The sequence below is a fragment of the Mastacembelus armatus genome, chromosome 4, assembly GCF_900324485.2.
Source record: "Mastacembelus armatus chromosome 4, fMasArm1.2, whole genome shotgun sequence".
In the NCBI taxonomy this organism is placed as follows: Eukaryota; Metazoa; Chordata; class Actinopteri; order Synbranchiformes; family Mastacembelidae; genus Mastacembelus; species Mastacembelus armatus.
This window is the reverse complement of record NC_046636.1, coordinates 15,064,514-15,072,920: the sequence shown is the minus strand read 5'-3', so window position 1 is coordinate 15,072,920 and position 8,407 is coordinate 15,064,514.

The window sequence follows — 8,407 nt, the reverse complement described above, 5'->3', positions numbered from 1 at the left end:
AAACTAAGCAATTTCTCAAGAAACCGCATCAGGATTGCTGGCTAAAGAATAAAGCTTGAGCTAAAATGCATTGCTGGCTGCTAAACAGCTGAAGCTGGTTTTAATTACCTGACAAAGTTGGAATAGCCAGGAACTATAACTGATATAATTTTCTATGAAGAAGCACAGTAGCACTGAGATAGGAAAAAGAAGAAAGTAGATGAAGAGTGCAAAATATATATGTAATGAAACGAGGTTGCATGTGAAATATCAGATTGTGAAGAGCCTAAATGGATGTAAATTTTTTAAACTTAGTATGAAGTTTCTATAATAGTGGATGTAAGTAGAGGTTGACGTTCAGTAATAAATATTTGTGAGCATGTATCTGTTTGTGTCTGCATGTATATGTACAGTGGGTACGGAAAGTATTCAGACCCCTTTAAAAGTTTCACTCTTTGTGTCATTGCAGCCATTTGCCAAAATCAAAGAAGTTCATTTTATTTCTCATTAATGTACACTCAGCACCCCATCTTGACAGAAAAAAACAGAAATGTAGAAATTTTTGCAAATTTATTAAAAAAGAAAAACTGAAATATCACATGGTCATAAGTATTCAGACCCTGTGCTCAGTATTGAGTAGAAGCACCCTTTTGAGCTAGTACAGCCATGAGTCTTCTTGGGAATGATGCAACAAGTTTTTCACACCTGGATTTGGGGATCCTCTGCCATTCTTCCTTGCAGATCCTCTCCAGTTCTGTCAGGTTGGATGGTGAACGTTGGTGGACAGCCATTTTCAGGTCTCTCCAGAGATGCTCAATTGGGTTTAGGTCAGGGCTCTGGCTAGGCCAGTCAAGAACGGTCACAGAGTTGTTCCGAAGCCACTCCTTTGTTATTTTAGCTGTGTGCTTAGGGTCATTGTCCTGTTGAAAGGTGAACCTTCGGCCCAGTCTGAGGTCCTGAGCACTCTGGAAGAGGTTTTCTTCCAGGATATCTCTGTACTTGGCCGCATTCATCTTTCCTTCAATTGCAACCAGTCGTCCTGTCCCTGCAGCTGAAAAACACCCCCACAACATGATGCTCCCACCACCATGTTTCACTGTAGGGATTGTATTGGGCAGGTGATGAGCAGTGCCTGGTTTTCTCCACACATACCGCTTAGAATTAACACCAAAAAGTTCAATCTTGGTCTCATCAGACCAGAGAATCTTATTTCTCATAGTCTGGGAGTCCTTCATGTGTTTTTTGGCAAACTCTATGCAGGCTTTCATGTGTCTTGCACTGAGGAGAGTCTTCCGTCGGGCCACTCTGCCATACAGCCCCGACTGGTGGAGGGCTGCAGTGATAGTTGACTTTGTGGAACTTTCTCCCATCTCCCTACTGCATCTCTGGAGCTCAGCCACAGTGATCTTTGGGTTCTTCTCTACCTCTCACCAAGGCTCTTCTCCCACGATTGCTCAGTTTGGCTGGACGGCCAGGTCTAGGAAGAGTTCTGGTCGTCCCAAACTTTTTCCATTTGAGGATTATGGAGGCCACTGTGCTCTTAGGAACCTTGAATGCTGCAGAAATTATATTGTAACTTTGGCCAGATCTGTGCCTTGCCACAATTCTGTCTCTGAGCTCCTTGGGCAGTTCCTTCGACCTCAGGATTCTCATTTGCTCTGACATGCACTGTGAGCTGTAAGGTCTTATATAGACAGGTGTGTGCCTTTCCTAATCAAGTCCAATCAGTTTAATTAAACACAGCTGGACTCCAATGAAGGAGCAGAACCATCTCAAGGAGGATCAGAAGAAATGGACAGCATGTGAGTTAAATATGAGTGTTACTGCAAAGGGTCTGAATACTTATGACCATGTGATATTTCAGTTTTTCTTTTGTAATAAATTTGCAAAAATTTCTACATTTCTGTTTTTTTCTGTCAAGATGGGGTGCTGAGTGTACATTAATGAGAAATAAAATGAACTTTTTTGATTTTGGCAAAGGGCTGCAATGACACAAAGAGTGAAAAATTTAAAGGGGTCTGAATACTTTCCGTACCCACTGTATGTCTGTGTGTGTGTTTCTGTGTATGTATCTGTATGTATCAATGGTTGTGTGCATCTGTATGTACATGTAATCATGCGTGTGCTTGTGTGCAAATGTAAGTATGTGCCTGAGTACATCTGTACATGTGTGTGTTTGTCTGTGCATGTCTGTATGTGCGTGGGTATCTTTGTATTTATGTGTGTAAATGTTTGTGTGTGTATGCATCTGTGTGTATGTGTATTCACTGTGCATGTGTGTCTGAGTATATTTGTGAATGTGTTTGTATGTGTGTGTGTTTGTATGTCGGTGTTTGTATGTGTTTGTGTGTGTTTCAGTATGTCTGTGTGTATGTGTGTGTCTAAGTGTATTCATGTGTGGGCATGTGTGTGACTGAGTATGTGTCTGACTATATTTCTGAATGTTTGTTTGAGTACAAGAGTACAACTGTCCGTGTGTCTGTGTGATCCTGTGTATGTATGAATGTTTGTGTTTGTGTGCCTATGTGTGTATATGTAATCATGTCCAAGCATGTGTGTGTTGTGTGTTGGTTGTGTGTGTCTGTGAGTATATTTGTGAATGTGTATGTGTCTGTGTGAGTACAACTAATAAGTTGTGTGCCTGTGTATGTCTGCTTGTATCTGTATTTGTTTGTGTATCAGTGTTTGTGTGCATCTGTGTGTATATGTATTCATGTGTGTGCATATTTATAATTGTGAGTGTGTGTCTAGGAGTATATTTCTTAATGTCCCTGTATGTGTGTGACGGTGTGTCTACACATTATCTCTGTATGTGTCTATTTATATGTCTGTCAATGTGTGTGGGTGTATGTTTGTCTATTTGTGTGTCTGTGCATATATGTGTCTGTGTCTGTTCATGTATGTATGTTTGTGGTGCTAACTTGACAGCTGGCTGAAATACAGCATGTAGCAGAGGTTTGACATCAGTAATTATCTGATCTATAAGTACTCTGTAAAAAGTATTCTGTAAAGTTTACTGGGAATACAAGGAATCATTTGTCATTTTAGTGGGAGATTTTAACATTCATGTAGATGTCCTAAATAATAGTCTCAGCACTGCATTTAATTCGATATTAGATTCAACTGGTTTCACTCAAAATCTTAATAAACTCACCCACTATTTGAATCACACCCTCAGTCTTGTCCTGACCTATGGCATCAAAATTGAACACTTAAAATTACTTAAAAGTTACTTCAGTTCAATTCAATTTATTTGTATAGCGCCAAATCACAATACAAATCATCTCAAGGCACTTTACAAAAACTAAAAACCCAACAAATCCCTTACAGCAAGCACAAAAAACCTCCAACAGAACCGGGCTCAGTTTGGGCGGCCATCTGCCTCGACCAGTTGGGGTGAGTGGATAGAGGAGAGAGAAAAGAACAGCAGCAATAAACAACAAATAGACACTGCAGGTTGGTGGGGCCAGTAACTGCACATCAGTGATATACAGCTCCAGGACCAGGGACACCTGCAGAAGGTACAGAGAGAGAACATAGAGAGAGGGAGAGAGCACAAACTAGGGGAGAGAGAGAGCACAAGGTTAGTGACATTTAATGGTGGAATATACATGTGATGGGGGAGGAGAGGAAGAGAGGGGAAGTGTTAGGGTTAGAGCGGGGGAGCTCAGTGCACTGATGATCCTTGGGCAGTCTAGGCCTACAGTAGCATAAGTAAGGGATGGTTCAGGGTTACCTGAAGCCAGCCCTAACTACACGCTTTGTCAAAGAGGAAAGTTTTAAGTCTGGCCTTAAAAGTACAGAGAGTGTCTGCCTCCTGAACCCAGACTGGGAGATGGTTCCACAGGAGAGGAGCTTGATAGCTAAAGGCTCTGCCTCCCATTCGGCTTAATAATAAGTTTTGAATTTAAGATAATGGATCATGCAGCATTTGGAAGAAAATTCCACTACACCAGATGTTTATCTGACAACGCTGTGAATACATTTAAGAATTATTATTCCATCTTTATTTACATCTATGCCATGTGCCAACACAGTGGAGGGCAGCTGCCTCAATCCTACTCCCTACCAATGATGTTAATGATGTTGACAGTGATGTTGACAGTGCTGTAGCTTCACTACGTGAAACTCTTGATACTGTGGCCCCTCTGAAAAAGAAGTTAGTGAATGAGAGGAGATTAGCTCCATGGTACAGTTCACATATCTGTAACTTAAAGCAGGCATCACGAAGGCTGGAAAGGAAGTGGCGTTCCACAAATTCAGAAGAATTGTGTCTAGCCTGGAAAAATAGTCTACTAACATATAAAAAAGCTCCCCGTAAAGCCAGAACTGGATACTATTCATCACTAATAGAGGAAAATAAGAACAGTCTCATGTTTCTTTGCAGCACCGTAGCCAGGCTGACAAAAAGTCACAGCTCTGTTGAGCCCAGTGTTCCCTGAGCTCTCAGCAGTGATGAATTTATGAGTTTCTTTACAAATAAAATCACAACTATTAGAGATAAAATTCAGCAGATGCTTCCTATACCTGCAATAAATGAATCTTTTACTACAGTAGCTCTTGAATCATCTGTAGGACCTCAGTTATGTTTAGACTGCTTCTCTCCCATAGATCTCTCTGAATTTACATCAGTAGTTGCTTCATCGAAATCATCAACGTGTCTCTTAGACCCCATCCCGACTATACTGCTCAAAGACACCCTGCCATTAGTTGGCTCATCTTTAATAGACTTGGTAAATTTATCTCTAGTATCCGGCTACGTACCACAGGCCTTTAAGACTGCAGTAATCAAACCTTTACTCAAAAAGCCTAGTCTTGAGCCAGGAGTCTTGGCTAATTATAGACCAATATCCAACCTACCATTTATTTCTAAAATCCTTGAAAAATCTGTTGCTAAGCAGCTATCAGACCACTTTCTATACTTGTCCTGCTAGACCTTAGTGCTCCATTCGACACCATCGACCACAGCATCTTATTACAGAGACTGGAGCATGTGATTGGAATCAAAGGAGCGGTGTTAAAATGGTTCCAATCCTATTTATTGGACAAATTCCAATTTGTTCACATCCATGATGAACCTTCCATGCACACAAAAGTTAGTTATGGAGTTCCACAAGGTTCTGTGCTAGGACTGATTCTGTTCACCTTATACATCCTTCCTTTAGGCAATGTTATTAGAAAACACTCTATTAATTACCACTGCTATGCAGATGACACTCAGATTTATCTATCTATGAAATCTGATAGCACAAACCAGTTAGCCAGACTTCAGGTGTGTCTAAAGGACATAAAGGCCTGGATAACCAGTAACTTTCTACTTTTAAATTCAGAGAAAACAGAAGTTATTGTATTTGGGCCTAAAAACTAACAATATAGCTACTTTAGATGGCATAGCCCTGGCCTCCAGCACTACTGTGAAAAACCTTGGAGTTATTTTTGACCAGGATATGCCCTTTAATTCACACATAAAACAAATCTCTAGAACCGCCTTCTTTCACTTACACAATATTTCCAAAATTACGAGTATCCTGTGTGAAAATGATGCAGAAAAACTAGTTCATGCATTTGTTACTTCAAGGCTAGATTACTGTAACTCATTACTATCAGGATGTCCCAGTATCTCCATAAAAAGCCTCCAGTTAATCCAAAATGCTGCAGGCAGAGTCCTGACAGGAAATAGCAAGAGAGATCGTATTTCTCCTATACTAGCTTCTCTTCATTGTCTCCCTGTAAAATACAGAATAGAATTTAAAATCCTTCTCCTCACATACAAATCCCTCCATGATCAAGCTCCTTCATACCTTAAAGGCCTTATAGTACCATATCATCCCAATAGAGCACTTCGCTCTCAGAGTACTACTTGTGGTTTCCAGAGTTTCCAAAAAGTAGAATGGGAGGCAGAGCCTTTAGCTATCAAGCTCCTCTCCTATGGAACCAGCTCCCAGTCTGGGTTCAAGAAGCAGACACACTCTGTACTTTTAAAGCTAGACTTAAAACCTTCCTCTTTGACAAAGCTAATAATTATGCTGCTATAGGCCTAGACTGCCTGAGGACTCTCCATCAGTGCACTGCTGCTATAGGCCTAGACTGCCTGAGGACTCTCCATCAGTGCACTAAGCTGTATATTGCTGATGTGCAGTCAATCAAACCAAAGATAGTCTAACAAAATGTTCGAATACTCAGCTTTTGTATTATTATCATTTTATTTTAGGTCTGGCATGGTACCTATTTTTTTGTTGTTGTTTTTTTTGCGGGGGGGCAGGAATGTGGAGAGGGTGTAGGAGGGAGAGCAAGGGAGACATGGGAGACATGTGGTATAGGACCTTTAATGTCCACTCTCAATCTCTGAGGGTTTGGCAGATTTGAAGATTTCCCATCTTGTCATGTCCACACCTCCGCAGGCCTCGTCTAGACCTGCAGAGTTTCAGTGAAAGTTGCTCCCTATGTTGTTAGACTGGAAAAAAATAAGTGAGTGAGTGCTATAATTGTGCCAATCCCATGTATTATGATAATGGTGTCACACCCAGACAGCACTATTAGTGCTCTGAATTCAGTTCCCATGTGTCATCCCTTCTGTAACTCCATTCCCATTGCTCTGTAGACAGCAAGAGTCATCATAAAGACATCAGTACTGCCAGTCAGAATATGAGTTTTAAAACTAATAGTGTGTGTGCACCATTACAGCAGTGTCATACTCCATTGTCTTATTTTGTGATGAGATCTGTCACCTGCAGCACCCATCTCACCCCTGCCATAAGTGGTAGAACCTCTCGTCCCCATGGCACAAGACCACATTTAAACCAAACACATAATCTAGTACTGTTCAGGTACCAGTCCATAGTTCAGTTTTGCACCAAAGAACCATGGCAGGAAAAATTCCGTCAGTGGACAGGTGAAGGTCATCTATTTGTTTTATTTGACAAGAGTAAATGTTCAACCACATAGGTTTTTCTTTTGTCTTATTGTTAGTAATGTCGTTCTCTGATTTTATCAGTTTCTCAATGTCTTCAAGAAAAGGTCAAAACCTGTTTCAAGACAGTTAAAATCTCCAAAACTGCCTCAAAGTCCTCTTCTGGAATGTCTTCAAGGTACCGTGTATGGCTGCAGCTAACAATTATTTTTTATTATTGATTAATTTGTTGATTATTTTACCATCGGGGTAACATATTTAAATAGTTAAACAGATTAACCAACAGTTAGAATTCTGTGTATAACGTGACAAGACATTAGTAAGTGCAGCTTTCATAGAAATGTGGCAGTGTAACAAGGGCAATATTTACCTCTGAGGTGTAGTGGAGTAGAAGTATAAAATTCTACAAAATGGAAATACAATGTACAAGTACAAAGTACAAAGTGGTTATGACTGTCATTACACAGCAAGAAGGTTCTGGGTAAGGATGCAACTAATTGATAAAAATCTATTATTAAATAGCTGACTACAAATATAATTATGGACTAGTTAGATCTAGTAATGTAGCTGTGACGGAACATGGTGATACAGTGAACAACTGTGAGATGAAAATGGCAAAAGCAGAAAAGAAGTAAATAATTTTTTTCCATAATTAAACAAAATTTACATTATGTTCTAGTCTTTGGGTTATGTGGTCACATGATCAGTCATCCAGTGAAATGTTTATGGTTCTCATGCCAATTGATACAATTACTTGCACAATTCACTGAGCAGGCAGACTTCTGTTTTATCTAATGTGAATCCAAACCTACTCTAAGACACAGGAAGGAGATGCATGTCCCTTAACCTCCCTGTTTTTTAGGCTACATCTCTATATTGTCTAGATGTATTTGGATTGAAGCTGTTAGGAGAGACTACACAGTATTAGTGCTTTTTCTTTGACCTTGGCAATAAAGTAAACGAAAGGTATGTGTTTTAGTACGTGTGTGTGTTGTATTAAAACCTTAAATTACAGTAGCTGACAGAAAACAGACAAACAGGGTGTGGTGTTTTTTTCTTTTACTTGCTGGTATGTTTCTCTGAGTCATAGTTCAGGGTGTTGACATTACAATGTCTGGGAAACCTCTGGCTCTGCCAGGATCAGGTTGCCATGTTAAGTGTAGTTTACATATACACCTATATAAAAAACACATTAAAAGCACTGGCAGGTATAACAATCACTCCTGTCATGGAGTGGGATATTAGGGAGCAGGAAAAATGGCTAAGTGTAAGGATCTGAGCAACTTTGACAGGACCAAAGTGATTGCTAGATGACTGAGGCAGTGCCTCCCCAAAACTCCAGGTCTTTTGGGGTGTTCCTGATATGCAGTGGTCAGTATCAAAAGTGGTCAGAAGGAATGATAAAAGGACAGCTGGTGAACAATTAACAGGCATACATAGTATGGTACATACTGGATGTGCTGGCAATATTTGTACCAGTGACTTTTTACATTGTAATTTGTGTGAGAGCAAAAACAC